The following is a 17,141-nucleotide window of genomic DNA, read 5'->3' as shown; positions in this document are numbered from 1 at the left end:
GAAACCAGATGGCAGTTATAAGAGTCGAGGGACATGAAAGGGAAGCAGCGGTTGGGAAGGGAGTTAGACAGGGTTGTAGCCTCTCCCCGATGTTATTCAATCTGTATATTGAGCAAGCAGTAAAGGAAACAAAAGAAAAATTCGGAGTAGGTATTAAAATCCATGGAGAAGAAATAAAAACTTTGAGGTTCGCCGATGACATTGTAATTCTGTCAGAGACAGCAAAGGACTTGGAAGAGCAGTTGAACGGAATGGATGGTGTCTTGAAGGGAGGATATAAGATGAACATCAACAAAAGCAAAACGAGGATAATGGAATGTAGTCGAATTAAGTCGGGTGATGTTGAGGGTATTAGATTAGGAAATGAGACACTTAAAGTAGTAAAGGAGTTTTGCTAATAACCGATGATGGTCGAAGTAGAGAGGATATAAAATGTAGACTGGCAATGGCAAGGAAAGCGTTTCTGAACAAGAGAAATTTGTTAACATCGAGTATAGATTTAAGCGTCAGGAAGTCATTTCTGAAAGTATTTGTATGGAGTGTAGCCATGTATGGAAGTGAAACATGGACGGTAAATAGTTTGGACAAGAAGAGAATAGAAGCTTTCGAAATGTGGTGCTACAGAAGAATGCTGAAGATTATATGGGTAGATCACATAACTAATGAGGAGGTACTGAATAGGATTGGGGAGAAGAGGAGTTTGTGGCACAACTTGACCTGAAGAAGGTATCGGTTGGTAGGACATGTTCTGAGGCATCAAGGGATCACCAATTTATTATTGGAGGGCATCGTGGAGGGTAAAAATCGTAGGGGGAGACCAAGAGATGAATACACTAAGCAGATTCAGAAGGATGTAGGTTGCAGTAGGTACTGGGAGATGAAGAAGCTTGCACAGGATAGAGTAGCATGGAGAGCTGCATCAAACCAGTCTCAGGACTGAAGACCACAACAACAACAACAAGCCTGCACCATACATGTTCTGTGATGCAAGGAACTTGTGACTGACCTCTAACAATATCGAGTAAATTCAATTTGTGTTTTTAAATGACGACAAATTGCGTGCAATCGCTTCAGGCTTCCTATTTCACAGTTATCATAAAACTGAGATTTTATGACCAGTTGGTCTTATAATTGGTTGCTAGTTCGTCTTATAATTGGTTGTTACATGTGTTAATATCTTTTAAATGCAGCAGGTATGGAATAAGCTTTTATATTGGATAACGAATACTATGGCTCCGTGTCACCGGCCACCGGACGTGAAATCGGACGCTGCAATTGCCGTCTGCTCTGTGGTGGCACTTGACCTTGACTGTGGCACAGATCGTTATAGTAACCTCCGAAAAAGTTACCACTTAACATTCGTCCTCACTCACACTGGAGTATTTGCATTGTATGTATTTGAGCAGTTAGCTACATTATTATCACCTTTCCTTATAAAATAAAAGCGTGTGCGTAGTTATTGGACTATTGTTAAGCAATTAAGGCAATCGACTATTAATTGGATGGATGCAAGAGTCCAGTCGCATTGCGTTAATCATAGCACTACCTACCTTCAGTATCGTTTTCATACCTTGAGTACATCCGTTGAATGGCTTAAGTTGCAGGAGAGGATTGTCTCTTACGGTATATTGATAATTTTTAGTTATGGACCGTCTGACAGCAACTGAATAAAACACAATTTTAGTGCCATACGCGTTTCGCCTTTATTTTCTGCAGGGCATCATCACTGGCCTGGAATATGTACATATGTTAACTATTTTACTTACATTTTTGTCATTGTGCCTATAGGTTATAAACAGTTCTGGTGGTTGGTATTTCCTATTAAGTAGTAATGTTTCGAACTGTACTTACATATTACGCTCCTGTTGCATTTTTGGTGTTGTTCTTCTTCTTATGAACGCCAATTTGCTGTTTTTTCCACATTCCACAGCACTATGCAATGAATGCTTGGTTTCTGTTGCCGACTGTCAAATGTTTTTGCCAAAGATCGAATGTTATTGCCCAACTTATGAGTGTAACTATTGAAGTATCTGTGGTCTGTTCGTGTATGCATTTGTGTGTGCGTTTGTGTATATACACTCCTGGAAATGGAAAAAAGAACACATTGACACCGGTGTGTCAGACCCACCATACTTGCTCCGGGCACTGCGAGAGGGCTGTACAAGCAATGATCACACGCACGGCACAGCGGACACACCAGGAACCGCGGTGTTGGCCGTCGAATGGCGCTAGCTGCGCAGCATTTGTGCACCGCCGCCGTCAGTGTCAGCCATTTTGCCGTGGCATACGGAGCTCCATCGCAGTCTTTAACACTGGTAGCATGCCGCGACAGCGTGGACGTGAACCGTATGTGCAGTTGACGGACTTTGAGCGAGGGCGTATAGTGGGCATGCGGGAGGCCGGGTGGACGTACCGCCGAATTGCTCAACACGTGGGGCGTGAGGTCTCCACAGTACATCGATGTTGTTGCCAGTGGTCGGCGGAAGGTGCACGTGCCCGTCGACCTGGGACCGGACCGCAGCGACGCACGGATGCACGCCAAGACCGTAGGATCCTACGCAGTGCCGTAGGGGACCGCACCGCCACTTCCCAGCAAATTAGGGACACTGTTGCTCCTGGGGTATCGGCGAGGACCATTCGCAACCGTCTCCATGAAGCTGGGCTACGGTCCCGCACACCGTTAGGCCGTCTTCCGCTCACGCCCCAACATCGTGCAGCCCGCCTCCAGTGGTGTCGCGACAGGCGTGAATGGAGGGACGAATGGAGACGCGTCGCCTTCAGCGATGAGAGTCGCTTCTGCCTTGGTGCCAATGATGGTAGTATGCGTGTTTGGCGCCGTGCAGGTGAGCGCCACAATCAGGACTGCATACGACCGAGGCACACAGGGCCAACACCCGGCATCATAGTGTGGGGAGCGATCTCCTACACTGGCCGTACACCACTGGTGATCGTCGAGGGGACACTGAATAGTGCACGGTACATCCAAACCGTCATCGAACCCATCGTTCTACCATTCCTAGACCGGCAAGGGAACTTGCTGTTCCAACAGGACAATGCACGTCCGCAAGTATCCCGAGCCACCCAACGTGCTCTAGAAGGTGTAAGTCAACTACCCTGGCCAGCAAGATCTCCGGATCTGTCCCCCATTGAGCATGTTTGGGACTGGATGAAGCGTCGTCTCACGCGGTCTGCACGTCCAGCACGAACGCTGGTCCAACTGAGGCGCCAGGTGGAAATGGCATGGCAAGCCGTTCCACAGGACTACATCCAGCATCTCTACGATCGTCTCCATGGGATAATAGCAGCCTGCATTGCTGCGAAAGGTGGATATACACTGTACTAGTGCCGACATTGTGCATGCTCTGTTGCCTGTGTCTATGTGCCTGTGGTTCTGTGTGATCATGTGATGTATCTGACCCCAGGAATGTGTCAATAAAGTTTCCCCTTCCTGGGACAATGAATTCACGGTGTTCGTATTTCAATTTCCAGGAGTATATATATGCATTGCAGAAAATAAAGGCGAAACGCGTATGGCACTAAAATTGTGTTTTATTCAGTTGCTGTCAGACGGTCCATAAGTAAAAATTATCAATATACCGTAACGAAACTTCCTGGCAGATTAAAACTGTGTGCCCGATCGAGACTCGAACTCGGGAACTTTGCCTTACGCGGGCAAGTGCTCTACCGACTGAGCTACCGAAGCACGACTCACGCCCGGTACTACAGCTGTATTTCTGCCAGTACCTCGTCTCCTACCTTCCAAACTTTACAGAAGCTCTCCTGCGAAGGCAAAGGTCCCGAGTTCGAGTCTCGGTCGGGCAGACAGTTTTAATCTGCCAGGAAGTTTCATATCAGCGCACACTCCGCTGCAGAGTGAAAATATCATTCTGCAATATACCGTAATATTACACGCAACTGAGGAAGACAGGACTATAAAAGTTGAAGATTGTCTCATACCTTATAAAACGCCCTGAAAGAAATAGTATATCAAGTTTCTTGCGATAACCAAGCTCCGAAGGAGCTAATTCGATTTTAATTATTTCTGAAATTTACAACGAATTTACGAACGAAGTTGTTAACTGTACATTGTATTCCCGCGCCCGGGTTCCCGGGTTCGATTCCCGGCGGGGTCAGGGATTTTCTCTGCTTCGTGATGACTGGGTGTTGTGTGATGTCCTTAGGTTAGTTAGGTTTAAGTAGTTCTAAGGGACTGATGACCATTGATGTTAAGTCCCATAGTGCTCAGAGCCATTTTTTTGTACTTTGTACTCAACATTCTAAGATAAAGCAAGATAAACTGATTCTAATGCCATGTTCTGGCAGTCATCTTGAAACTGTTTTACAAAATTAATTGCTGAAGTTCATTACTGGATTATAAATTGTTTTATTATCAACATTTACGTTAGTAAATGGAAAAGCAAAGGTAACCAATGCTTAGATATTTAAAATTAACCACACTGTTAGCCTTTTAATCTGAAATACTATAGTCTTTGGAATAGGTTATGATTCTAAAGATCGTTTTAACACATTGTTTGTAATGAATGACAAAGGACTGTAGTGGAATAATGAAATAAATGTGTGACTACTAATAAACTATAATGTTCAAATTAAATGTTGCTTCATATTGACCCATTCTGACTGATGCTCTGCTAACAAAAGTTCTTTACTGAAGGAAATCAAAGTCTTGCCTTGTTGTAGTTTTCATAGACGAAAATGTTATCGTGGATGCATCGTCGAAGTGGTGGTGAGATATGATCTCCGACAGCTTCTTCACGTTTTCTGATACCTGAATTCACACCAAACAGCATCACACTTCCCAGAGCCACTCTTCGAGTGGCATCTCTGGCATACGGAAATTCACAGTGTCATATGTCTGGGAATTCTTGCATCCGAGACTTGATGATTTATTTCTACTTTTATTTTATACAGCTAGTTCCGTAGGATCATATTGAGGTGCAAATCTCCAAGGTCATGTAACGTGTCAGTACATGAAATTACAACATGAAAGTAATAACAGATAAAATAAAATGTTTATGAATCCACGAAAAGACAAGCAATTAGTTTATGTAAATACAGTCAAATGTAACACAGCAATCAGCTTAATTTTTCAAGGAACTTCTCGACAGAATAGGACTGACCCATGAGGAAACTCTTCAGTTTCGATTTGAACGCGCGTGGATTACTGCTAAGATTTTTGAATGCTTGTGGTAGCTTACTGAAAATGGATGCAGCAGTATACTGCACGCCTTTCTGCAAAGAGTCAGGCAAATGCAGTCCAGAAGAGCAGTGGATTTCAGCCTAGTATTAACTGAGTGAAGGCTATTTCTTGGGAATAATCTGATATTCTTAACAAGAAACTACAGTAAGGAATATCTATATTGAGGGGTCAATGTCAGAATACCCAGACTAACCAACAGGGATTGACAAAAGCTGAGTGAACTTACACCACTTATTGCCTGAATCGTTCGTTTCTTAGTCAAAAATGTCGTTTGAGAATGGGAGGAGTTACCCCAAGATTTCATAAACAATGAAAATAAGCAAAGTAGGCTACTTTTCTTATCGAACTATCATTAACTTCAGATGCCGTTCGAGTAGTAAAAATGGCAGTATTAAGTTTTTAAACAAGATCCTGAATGTGGGCTTTACAAGACAGTTTACTATCAATTTGAACACCAAGAAAATGAACTGTGTGGTGGTTCTTTTTTAAGTAAGTGTATTGTTGGTATGTATATGTTACGTAAAGCTGGAGTTAATGTTATTCTGCCTGCTTCACAACTGCGAAATTATTTAAGTTACTGGCTCTGTTATGGTACTTCTCGCAGCTAGTTTGCCCGACAAGCTGTTTGTATATCAAAACACAACACCGACACCATTCATGTTGTTCAAGTTTGTAAACTGTTGTCTCACGTCTGACCTTTTCCCCCCTCAGTGGTAACAAGCGAAGCTGATTGCGATCCCCAAGAGGTTCAAGGACGTTACAGTCCCCACCAACAAAAGGCCCATCAGCCTGCTAAACACTATGGCGAAGGTACTTGAATCTGTGATCCTTCACCGACTTTCCCAACCTCTTGCGGCAGGTGGGACGATCCGTCCTGAACAGTTTGGATTCACTTCGCACCTCTCTGCTGAACTTCAGGTCCTACGGATCACTGAACACATCAGCAAAGGCTTCAACACTGCCGACAGCTGCCGTTTTTCTGGAGTTGCAAAACGCCTACGACAAGATCTGGCAAGACAACCTCGTACACAAGATGCTGACACAGACCGCTATACCAGATATTTATGTCAAGATCGTGGATGACTTCCTCCGTGGTAGGGCTTTCCTAGTGGCTCAAAGGGGAATGCATTCTGGCATTCGCCAATTGTCGGCAGGCACTCCGCAAGGATCAGTGCTATCTCCCATCCTTTTTAATATCTATGTCAATGATATGCCGGTCATCCCCGAGTGCCACCTTTCACAATACGCTGACGACACAGCACTATACACCAATGGCCGCATTACTGACGCCGTCGTCGCCCGCCTCCAGCGACAGGTGGACGCCGCTATCACCTGGTGCCGGACAAACAAAATAGCTCTCAATGCCGCCAAAACTACGGTAGTTTACTTCACAAAACGTCGCCCAGTCCTCCGTCGCACTATCGCAATTGCAGGTGTGCAGGTGCCCTGGTCCCCGACAACCACCTATCTCGGGTCCAGATGGACCACAAATTGCTCTTCCACTGTCATGCGGAGTATGTCACCAACAAGGGGCAAAAGCTAACCAGGATTTTGTACCCGCTCTTCCGCAGTAGGGAACTTAACCTGCATACCAAGCTCCGCATTTACCGAATAGTTATCCTGCCTGCCCTCACGTATGGATCTGCTGCATGGGCCACGATTAGTGTCACCAGGATGCGGACATTGCAGCGCCTGCAGAACAAGGTGCTCAGGTGGAGCCTGCACGCCCCGCCACTCACGAGAATTGACACTCTCCACGAGGAAGCGGATATCGTCCCCCTAAAGACGACCATACGCAACAACGCGCGGCGGCTCTATGGGAAAGTGGATGCCTTGCGGGACACTGTCCATGGGTTACGCCACGTTAGGACCACACTTCCACGCCGCTGGCATCGACATCCAGTTCCCCTAACCATCCTAGAGGAATCGGATTCCGACCATGGCTAACGATAGGTCTGGCACGCCCACCACGGACGCATCCTTTGGCGGGACTAGCCCCCATTCTACGTCCAATACTTTCCAATCATACCTGCCCACGTTAGGCAAAATTTTTCTGCCTGACTCATGTAGTACTGTGACCGTCAGAGGGTGGTACGGGACTACAAGTCCCACCGCCACACCTCCAAAGTGAATTGCAGTGACGCAGTCACTGCCCTGTGGATAAATTTACTGCCTCACCAACACAGTTAGACCGCAGTAGACCGGTGATGCTATATTGTAACATATCACAAAAAAAACCGGCACCCACTTTATAAGAGGTTAGGTGACCCCTCCACCCTAAGAAGTGAGTGGAACAGACTGAACACCACAGTCAAAGACAATCTAAAACGCTGGAGGGCGGACTGCTTCAACCCCGGGGAACCGGCTAAATTTTGGAAGACCTTTAAACAGAGAACAGGAGATCTTGGTAACAACTCTCCCAGTGCTGCTCTCGTCACCCCACAAGGCATCACAGCTGACGGCCACCAGAAATCAAAAGTGTTTAGTGAGGTCCGGAAGGAGGTCCACAGCCACCCCACTGACCCTCTATTCGATGACACACTCGCCAAAGAAATCGAGGAAAGTCTGGAGAACTTACTCAACACCCAGACAGCCCTCTCAGAAGAGCAGGCAAAGCTTCTGGCGCCATTTACCGAAGAGGAAATTGCACTAGCACTCATATCTGGCAAGCAAAATGATGTACCTGCAGGGACGAAGTTACAAGGAAAATGCTCTCGGCCGCCCCTCACCACATGTTTCCTCCAACACTAAGCCGCCTCTACAACGCTGCGCTCTGTCTAGGAATGTGCCAAAACAATGGAAAAACGCAAATATCATCATGACTCACAAGCCTGGAAAGCCACTTAATCAACCTACCTAATACCGCCCAATCTTGCTCCTGCCAGTAATAGGCAAGACATTTGAATCAATTCTAAACAACAGAACTCACAAATTCATTAACAAATTAAATATTCTCCCTCCAGAACAAACCGGCTTCAGACAGGATCATTCAACCATGGACCCCATCATCAGACTCATCAGTACAACATCAGAAGCCCTAAACAGAGGTGACTGCGTATTGGCACTATTCCTGGACATTGAACGAGCATTCGATAAGATGTGGCACTGAGGGCTGGCATATAAAATGGCCAAGCAAAACTTCCCACCTCACTTCGTACGCCTTATTTTCTCCATAATAACTAATAGAACAGCAACAGTATCGGTCGGAAACCAACTCTCAGAGAAATTCTCTCCTGCAGCTGGAGTAGCGCAAGGCGCTCCCCTCACCCACGCTCTACAGTTTATATACCGCCGACATCCCTCGCTCCAACAAGTGGAACGAACATTTCGCCCTCTACGCGGACGACACCGCCTACGGCGCATTCGGTAGAGGAAGCGAAGAGTGTAACAGCATCCTACACACCCCAGCTAGAACAGTGGATGGCCAAGTGGCGCATTAAACCTAATCCGACAAAAAGCCAGCTGCTACTTTTCAGACACCGTAACCTAACGCAGTGCCAGACTAAAACATAACGACCTTTACATAACCCTATGGCAAAAGGGAGTAAACCCTGTCCAGACTGCAAAATACCTAGGGATGACTCTATACTTTATCATGGAATCACCACACAGAAAACGGCATAAGCAAATGCAAACAAAGAATGAATCTTGACAAGTTCAAAATTTGGGGGCGCCAGCCCTGGCGCAGCGCTACAGACTTACAGAACGTTTGTCCGACCAATCCTCGAGTACGGTGCTTGTCTGTGGACGGCCTCCAGGGCACAAGATGAAAGAATTTCCGCATTCGACCGCCGTAACCTGAGGTTAGCAGCGAAGCTGCACAATACAACTACCAACGATCTAGTATATGCGGTCACCAACACCCGCCCTATGTTAGACAATATAACTCCTGAAGTAGCCAAATACGGCCGGAACAAAGAATGGAAGGGATAATGAAACACATAATATGTAGCCCAATTTACGAATTTAGAATCACCCAATTTACATACCCTTACCCCCTAGACTTCATTCCCCATGCAATACAACGAACATATTCCAATAACAAGGAGCTTACAGAAAAAATTAGAAAAAGAAGAATACAGTAAATACAGTAAAGTGAAGTGTCCCATCAGCTCCCCCCAACTCCCCTAGTGGAGTGAAGTGAAACGACCCTCCACATACCCACATGGCCATCCTCCTAACTCACACTAGTTTAGAAATAGAGTTTACCAATCAATCAATCAATTAGTTTGTCACACTCAAACGATAGAGCATATAACGTAGGCATAATACATAATCTAGATCAAAAACTCTACAAAGAGATAAAGTAATCCATCACTAAACATCAATTAAATTAAAAACCTAGTGTAAGAAGCTCTCAGAGATTAGCAGATGATAATCCAGTGTCATCCTGACTGGGGTTTTGGTGGTTTCCCCCAGTTGTAAGGCGAAAGCCGGGAGGTGGAATTCCACCACTTAGATATAAGAGAATTTAACTACAAAGTGGCATCAGCCAACACAAACGTAACATCCAAGCAGGCAGAATATCCCAATGAAACAAATAAACGGTGTCCCAATAGTATCAAACATCCCCAGGCTGAGAAGAACGTGAGTCCTCAGCAGCCGCCACTACCCGAGAGGGGTGGGATCACTAAAATTTACTGACATCACCTTAAAAGAATATGGTTCAATATTAGAAAAACTGACTACTATTACAGTTTCAAAAGAAGAACAATTAATCAATACAAATCTCCTACGTTTACGTTATCATCTAGAGCAATGGCGTAGACCTGTGCGCCAGTGTTCCTCTAAAAATTTGCATAAATCGTTTATATATATCGCTTCATGAATATAGGAGTTGTTACAGTAAAACATTAGTGACATTTTTAAGAAATACACTCCTTGAAATGGAAAAAAGAACACATTGACACCGGTGTGTCAGACCCACCATACTTGCTCCGGACACTGCGAGAGGGCTGTACAAGCAATGATCACACGCACGGCACAGCGGACACACCAGGAACCGCGGTGTTGGCCGTCGAATGGCGCTAGCTGCGCAGCATTTGTGCACCGCCGCCGTCAGTGTCAGCCAGTTTGCCGTGGCATACGGAGCTCCATCGCAGTCTTTAACACTGGTAGCATGCCGCGACAGCGTGGACGTGAACCGTATGTGCAGTTGACGGACTTTGAGCGAGGGCGTATAGTAGGCATGCGGGAGGCCGGGTGGACGTACCGCCGAATTGCTCAACACGTGGGGCGTGAGGTCTCCACAGTACATCGATGTTGTCGCCAGTGGTCGGCGGAAGGTGCACGTGCCCGTCGACCTGGGACCGGACCGCAGCGACGCACGGATGCACGCCAAGACCGTAGGATCCTACGCAGTGCCGTAGGGGACCGCACCGCCACTTCCCAGCAAATTAGGGACACTGTTGCTCCTGGGGTATCGGCGAGGACCATTCGCAACCGTCTCCATGAAGCTGGGCTACGGTCCCGCACACCGTTAGGCCGTCTTCCGCTCACGCCCCAACATCGTGCAGCCCGCCTCCAGTGGTGTCGCGACAGGCGTGTATGGAGGGACGAATGGAGACGTGTCGTCTTCAGCGATGAGAGTCGCTTCTGCCTTGGTGCCAATGATGGTCGTATGCGTGGTTGGCGCCGTGCAGGTGAGCGCCACAATCAGGACTGCATACGACCGAGGCACACAGGGCCAACACCCGGCATCATGGTGTGGGGAGCGATCTCCTACACTGGCCGTACACCACTGGTGATCGTCGAGGGGACACTGAATAGTGCACGGTACATCCAAACCGTCATCGAACCCATCGTTCTACCATTCCTAGACCGGCAAGGGAACTTCCAACAGGACAATGCACGTCCGCATGTATCCCATGCCACCCAACGTGCTCTAGAAGGTGTAAGTCAACTACCCTGGCCAGCAAGATCTCCGGATCTGTCCCCCATTGAGCATGTTTGGGACTGGATGAAGCGTCGTCTCACGCGGTCTGCACGTCCAGCATGAACGCTGGTCCAACTGAGGCGCCAGGTGGAAATGGCATGGCAAGCCGTTCCACAGGACTACATCCAGCATCTCTACGATCGTCTCCATGGGAGAATAGCAGCCTGCATTGCTGCGAAAGGTGGATATACACTGTACTAGTGCCGACATTGTGCATGCTCTGTTGCCTGTGTCTATGTGCCTGTGGTTCTGTCAGTGTGATCATGTGATGTATCTGACCCCAGGAATGTGTCAATAAAGTTTCCCCTTCCTGGGACAATGAATTCACGGTGTTCTTATTTCAATTTACAGGAGTGTATTTCATTATATTTAGTTTAAATATTACATGAAATTTTTACGTTTTCATGCCTCGTCACAAAATGGCTTCTTACACTACCAAGGAACAAAAGGGAAGTGTCCGATCCTTTTGCAAAAGAAACAGAGATTACAATAACATTCGCAGATTGTTTTCAGAGTCTTTGTGATTTTTCTGCGATAATACATATTTATTTCGTTACGATGACAGTTTTGTTACATTTGCGAAGTTCTTGAATATTATTTTTTCACGTTATGTGGCATACCGCCACAACTGTTGAGTTTCACTGTTCATATGCCCATTCTGTGAAATTAAAACATCGGGTTTATTGAATTGTGTATTAGAAACTGTAAGAATTGAGTCTTACTGTGATATAGTTGTAGTTTGTTTTCTGCAATCCACATACTTATGTCTTGAACTACACTATTTGAGACAGTGTCAACGTCGCACACAACATCCTTTACTACCAAGCCAGTGACATCAGCAATCATAAATATTATCGAATCACCATAATACCAGCAAGCATGTCATTTATATAAATAAGGGGCACGAGTGTCTCCAGTACTGATCCTTGGGGCAATCCCCCCCCCCCCCCCCGTTCATTTTACTGTGCCCTACTCAGACACTGCATCATAGCCATTCGCAGCACTGTGAATAATGACCTTTTGCTGTCTGCTATTAAAACAAGAGGCGAACCAATTACGAATTACTCCCCATGGTGCATAATGGTCCAATTTCTGGAGCAATATTTTGTGATAAACGCAATCAAACGCCTTAGTAAATCAAAAAAGATACCTAGCGTTGGAAATGTTTTGTTTAATCCAACCAGTACCTAACAGAAAAAAGAGAATATAGCATTTTCAGGTCTAACCAATAACTTGAGCAAACACTGATGGAGCAGAAATAAGATGAAACTGTCTGCATTATACCTTTTTTCCTTTTATGAAGTGGGTTTACTCCTGAGTACGTGAATCGCTCAGGAAACTGACCATTCTTGAAGGAAAAATTACAAATATGGCTAAGTATAGATTTAACATTTGCAGCACAGAATCATAATATTGTGACAGGTACTCCATGATGTTCATGAGAGGTAATTACTGACTCAATCTCCCTCTTGTATCTCAAAGGAGTATTTCAGAAATCATTATCGGAAAGGAATTTTCCAAGAGACTTATATGGTTCTCTGTAGAAAGTTTTTATTTAATTCACCAGCAATGCTTAGAAAGTGATTGTTAAAAACTGTACATGTATCTGACTTACCAGTAACAGAAACATTTTTACTACGAACTGACTTTGTGCCGTTAACCTTGTACTACTGGGTAGACACTTCCTTCACGACTGGAAATGTGGTTTCAATTTTATCCTGTGAATTAGCTGTTCTATTTGCGTACCACATACTCTTTGCCTTCCTAATAACATTACAATACTATTTGTAATGGGCTACTGTAGCTCGATTGTGACTACTTCTAACATTTTGATATAGTTCCCACTTTGTTCTACATATCTTTATCCCAGTAGTCAGCCACCCAGGCTGACTTTTAGTACTAGTACCCTGTTCAGAACATTTTAATGGAAAGCAACTTTCAAAGATCATGAGAAATATGTTAAGGAAATAATTATATTTATCATCTATATTATCGGCACTTCAAACATCCTGTCCCTCTTGTTCCTTAACAAGGTTTGCTGTTGGAATAACTTTTCTATATAGTTTGTAATTATACAGAACATTTGTTTAAATAGAAAAACATATTAGTGTTAAAATTTGTGCATCATGGTCTGAAAGGCCATTCACCCTTTTACTAACAGAATGCCCATCTACTAGTGAGCGTGAATTAAAATATTGTCTACAGCTGTGCTACTGTTCCCCTGCACCCGGGTGAACAAAACATAATCTGCATCAAATCACATGAACTTTGAAGCTCTTGCACAATCACATACAAAATTAATATTGAAGTCAACACATACAACTAATATTTGGTACTTCCTATAAAGTGCCAAGAACCGTCTCTAACTTGAACAGAAATGCTCTGAAGTCAGACTTAAGGAGGCCTATGAATAACAACAATTGAAAGTTCTGTTTCACTAAATTCAGCTGCCCTGCACAACATTCAAACACGTGTTTAGTGCAGTGCCATCATATGTCTGCAGACTCAAATCGAGTACTGTTTTTTTTTACGTACATGGCCACTCCCCCCCCCCCGCCCCCCCTCCTGCTAATATGTATCCTCGTAAGCAATCCTCTGAATTGTCAAATTATTTAAGTGGTGCTCGACGTCTATAAGCAGTTCACGAATTTTATCAATAATACCTCATATTATGATGATATATGCTAATTTCTTCACTACTCGGATACATGACTTTGTAGTATTACTTTTTAATTAGTAGCATTTATTTTGCTTTTAAAATTATTTCCGACATTTACGGAGTCAGATATTCTATAGTACATCCTGTCTTACAGTTTCATCTGTGTATACTTATCGATGTATTTGCTGATGTACAACCTCTGATTTCCTTAGACATTTTTATGTCTAATTCTTTTGTCCAGCGTCCGCTGGTTTTTCTTCTGTTCTATTCCCGCTCTGATTAGGTACGGACGCATTGTCATGACTCTCTTTATGAATCTAAAATGTTGTAGAGAAAAAAGGATCTAAATGTTCATCAGAAGAAGCAAGGCAGTTAATGGAAGAGGCCTTACCCACACCATTTGATACATTTGAAATTCCACCCACCTCTCCATCTGAAATTAGGAAGATAATAAACTCTCTCAAGAATAAAAGCTCGCATAGGATTGATGGCATTTCCAGCAGGATAATAAAATGGTTCAAATGGCTCTGAGCACTATGGGACTCAACTGCTGAGGTCATTAGTCCCCTAGAACTAAGAACTAGTTAAACCTAACTAACCTAAGGACATCACAAACATCCATGCCCGAGGCAGGATTCGAACCTGCGACCCTAGCGGTCATGCGGTTCCAGACTGCAGCGCCTTTAACCGCACGGCCACTTCGGCCGGCGGATAATAAAAGCTTGTACACAAGAAATAAGTGGAATTCTAAGAAACGTATGTAATAGCTCTCTAAAGAAGGGTATTTTCCCAGATAGACTGAAGTATGCCATTGTTATACCACTGCATAAAAAAGGGGAACGTCTGATGTCAACAACTACCGCCCAATCTCTCTTCTGACTGCCTTATCCAAAATTCTTGAAAAAGTAATGTATTGTAGAGTAGCTTCATACCTTTGTAAAAATAAAGCTTTAACAAAATGTCAGTTTGGTTTCCAGAAGGGTTTTTCAACGGAAAATGCTATATATACTTTCACTAATGAAATATTAAATGCTCTGAGTAAACGGAAGTCACCCGTTTGGATTTTTTGTGATCTGTCAAAGGCTTTTGATTGTGTAAATCACGGAATACTTCTAGATAAGCTCAAGTAGTGTGGTACGAATGGGACATGTGGTATGAATGGGACAGTGCTCAAATGGTTTAAATCATACCTAACTGGAAGAGTGCAGAAAGTTGAAATAAACAGTTCACATAATATGCAAAAAACTGGTGATTTCTCAAACTGGGGAACAATCAAGAATGGGGTGCCGCAAGGTTAGGTCTTGCGTCCTCTGCTGTTCTTAATACACATTAATGACTTGCCATTCTATATTCACGAAGATGCAAAGCTGGTACTTTTTGCTGATGATACAAGTATAGCGATCACACCCGACAGACAAAAATTAACTGGTGACATTGTAAACGATTTTTTTCAGAAAATCATTAAATGGTTATCTGCAAATGGGCTCTCATTAAATTTTGACAAAACACAGTATATACAGTTCCACACAGTAAATGGAATGACCCCATTAATAAATATAGACTTCGATCAGAAATCGGTAGCTAAGGTAGAATATTCAAAATTTCTAGGTGTATGCATTGATGAGGGGTTGAAATGGAAAAAACACACTGAGGATTTGCTGAAACGATTTTCAGCTACTTATGCTATTAGGGTCATTGCAAATTTTGGCGCTATACATCTGAGTAAATTAGCTTACCGTGCCTATTTTCATTCTCTGCTTTCTTATGGCTTCTGGAGTAACTCGTCATTAAGTAAAAGAGTGTTCATTGCACAAAAGCGTGTAATCAGAATAATTGCTGGAACTCATCCAAGATCATCCTGCAGACACTTATTTAAAGAGCTAGAAATCTTCACTGTAGCCTCACTATATATATATATATATATATATATATATATATATATATATATATATATATATATATTCACTCATGAAATCTGTTATGAACAATCCGAACGAATTCAAAAGTAATAGCAGTGTACATGGCTACAACACTAGGAGAAAGGATGATCTTCACTACTCAAGGTTAAATCTAAATTTGGCTCAGAAGGGGGTAAATTATGCTGCCACAAAAGTCTTTGGTCACTTACCTAAAAGCATCAAAAGTCTGACAGATAGCCATATAGCATTTAAAAGGAAATTAAAAGAATTTCTTAATGGCAACTCCTTCTACTCATTAGATGAATTTTTGGATATAGTTAGTGGGTAATTTCCCAACGTCCACAAAAATAAATAAATAAATAAATAAATAAGATTATTGAGTGTCATGTAATATTTTGTCTAATGAAATATCTTGTATAGACACCTTTTATTAACCTGACACGTTCCACATCATTACGAAGTGTCGTATTCATGATCTATGGAACAAGTACTAATCTAATCTAATCTAATCTCTATGTTAAAATGTACCTTAAGTGCTTATAAGGTAGTCAAAGTAAACTTCACTATGATTATCATTTCTACATTTCAACCCTCCATGTCACTTTGTTGTTAATATTTTATGATTTATGTTTTTCAGACGATTACTGCTGGAAAAGTGGCGCCGACGACCCATTGTTAGTGGACGTATATGGCCGAACACTTCTCGTATTCAGTCAGTAATTTCAAACCGCGCATATCGCTCCACATCCCTGAGATCGGTGCGCCGATCATTTCATTTGCATACTGCCGCAGTTTTCACGCGAGTGACCCAAAGAATGATTCGGCCCGCCGTCCACTACCAGTGACGTCGTTGTGCGACGTACACCAGTCGGACACAGAGCCCGCTTTGTTCAAATTACTGATGGTGGTCCATGTTTTATTTTTTAATTTATACTTGCCGCTTCACACCGAACTTGGCACGGAGCGTTGCAGTTTCATCTCGCTGCGCCGTCCGTATTACGGGCGAAAATATGCGCGCGACTCTCATCTAATGGCACTTTCCTCCTTCTTTGGCCGGCCGATGTGGCCGAGCGGTTCTAGGCGCTACAGTCTGGAACCGCGTGACCGCTACGGTCGCAGGTTCGAATCCTTCCTCGGGCATGGATGTGTGTGATATCCTTAGGTTAGTTAGCTTTAAGTAGTTCTAAGTTATAGGGGACTGATGACCTCAGAAGTTGAGTCCCATAGTGCTTAGAGCCATTTGAACCTCCTTCTTTATTAATTTGGAATGCTAACTTACATGTTTGATTCCCCTTTAAGGCTAGGAAACGTGTAAACGTCCTTTGAAGGTGATTCCTTTGTTAGAGAGACTCCCTTTAAGTAGGGGTGGTTGCAGAGACGTCTTTATAGCGTCTAACGGAAAAGCCACAC

The sequence above is a fragment of the Schistocerca nitens genome, chromosome 10 (genome assembly GCF_023898315.1).
Source record: "Schistocerca nitens isolate TAMUIC-IGC-003100 chromosome 10, iqSchNite1.1, whole genome shotgun sequence".
In the NCBI taxonomy this organism is placed as follows: domain Eukaryota; kingdom Metazoa; phylum Arthropoda; class Insecta; order Orthoptera; family Acrididae; genus Schistocerca; species Schistocerca nitens.
The sequence above is the reverse complement of the archived record's forward strand: the minus strand, read 5'-3'. Positions refer to the sequence as shown.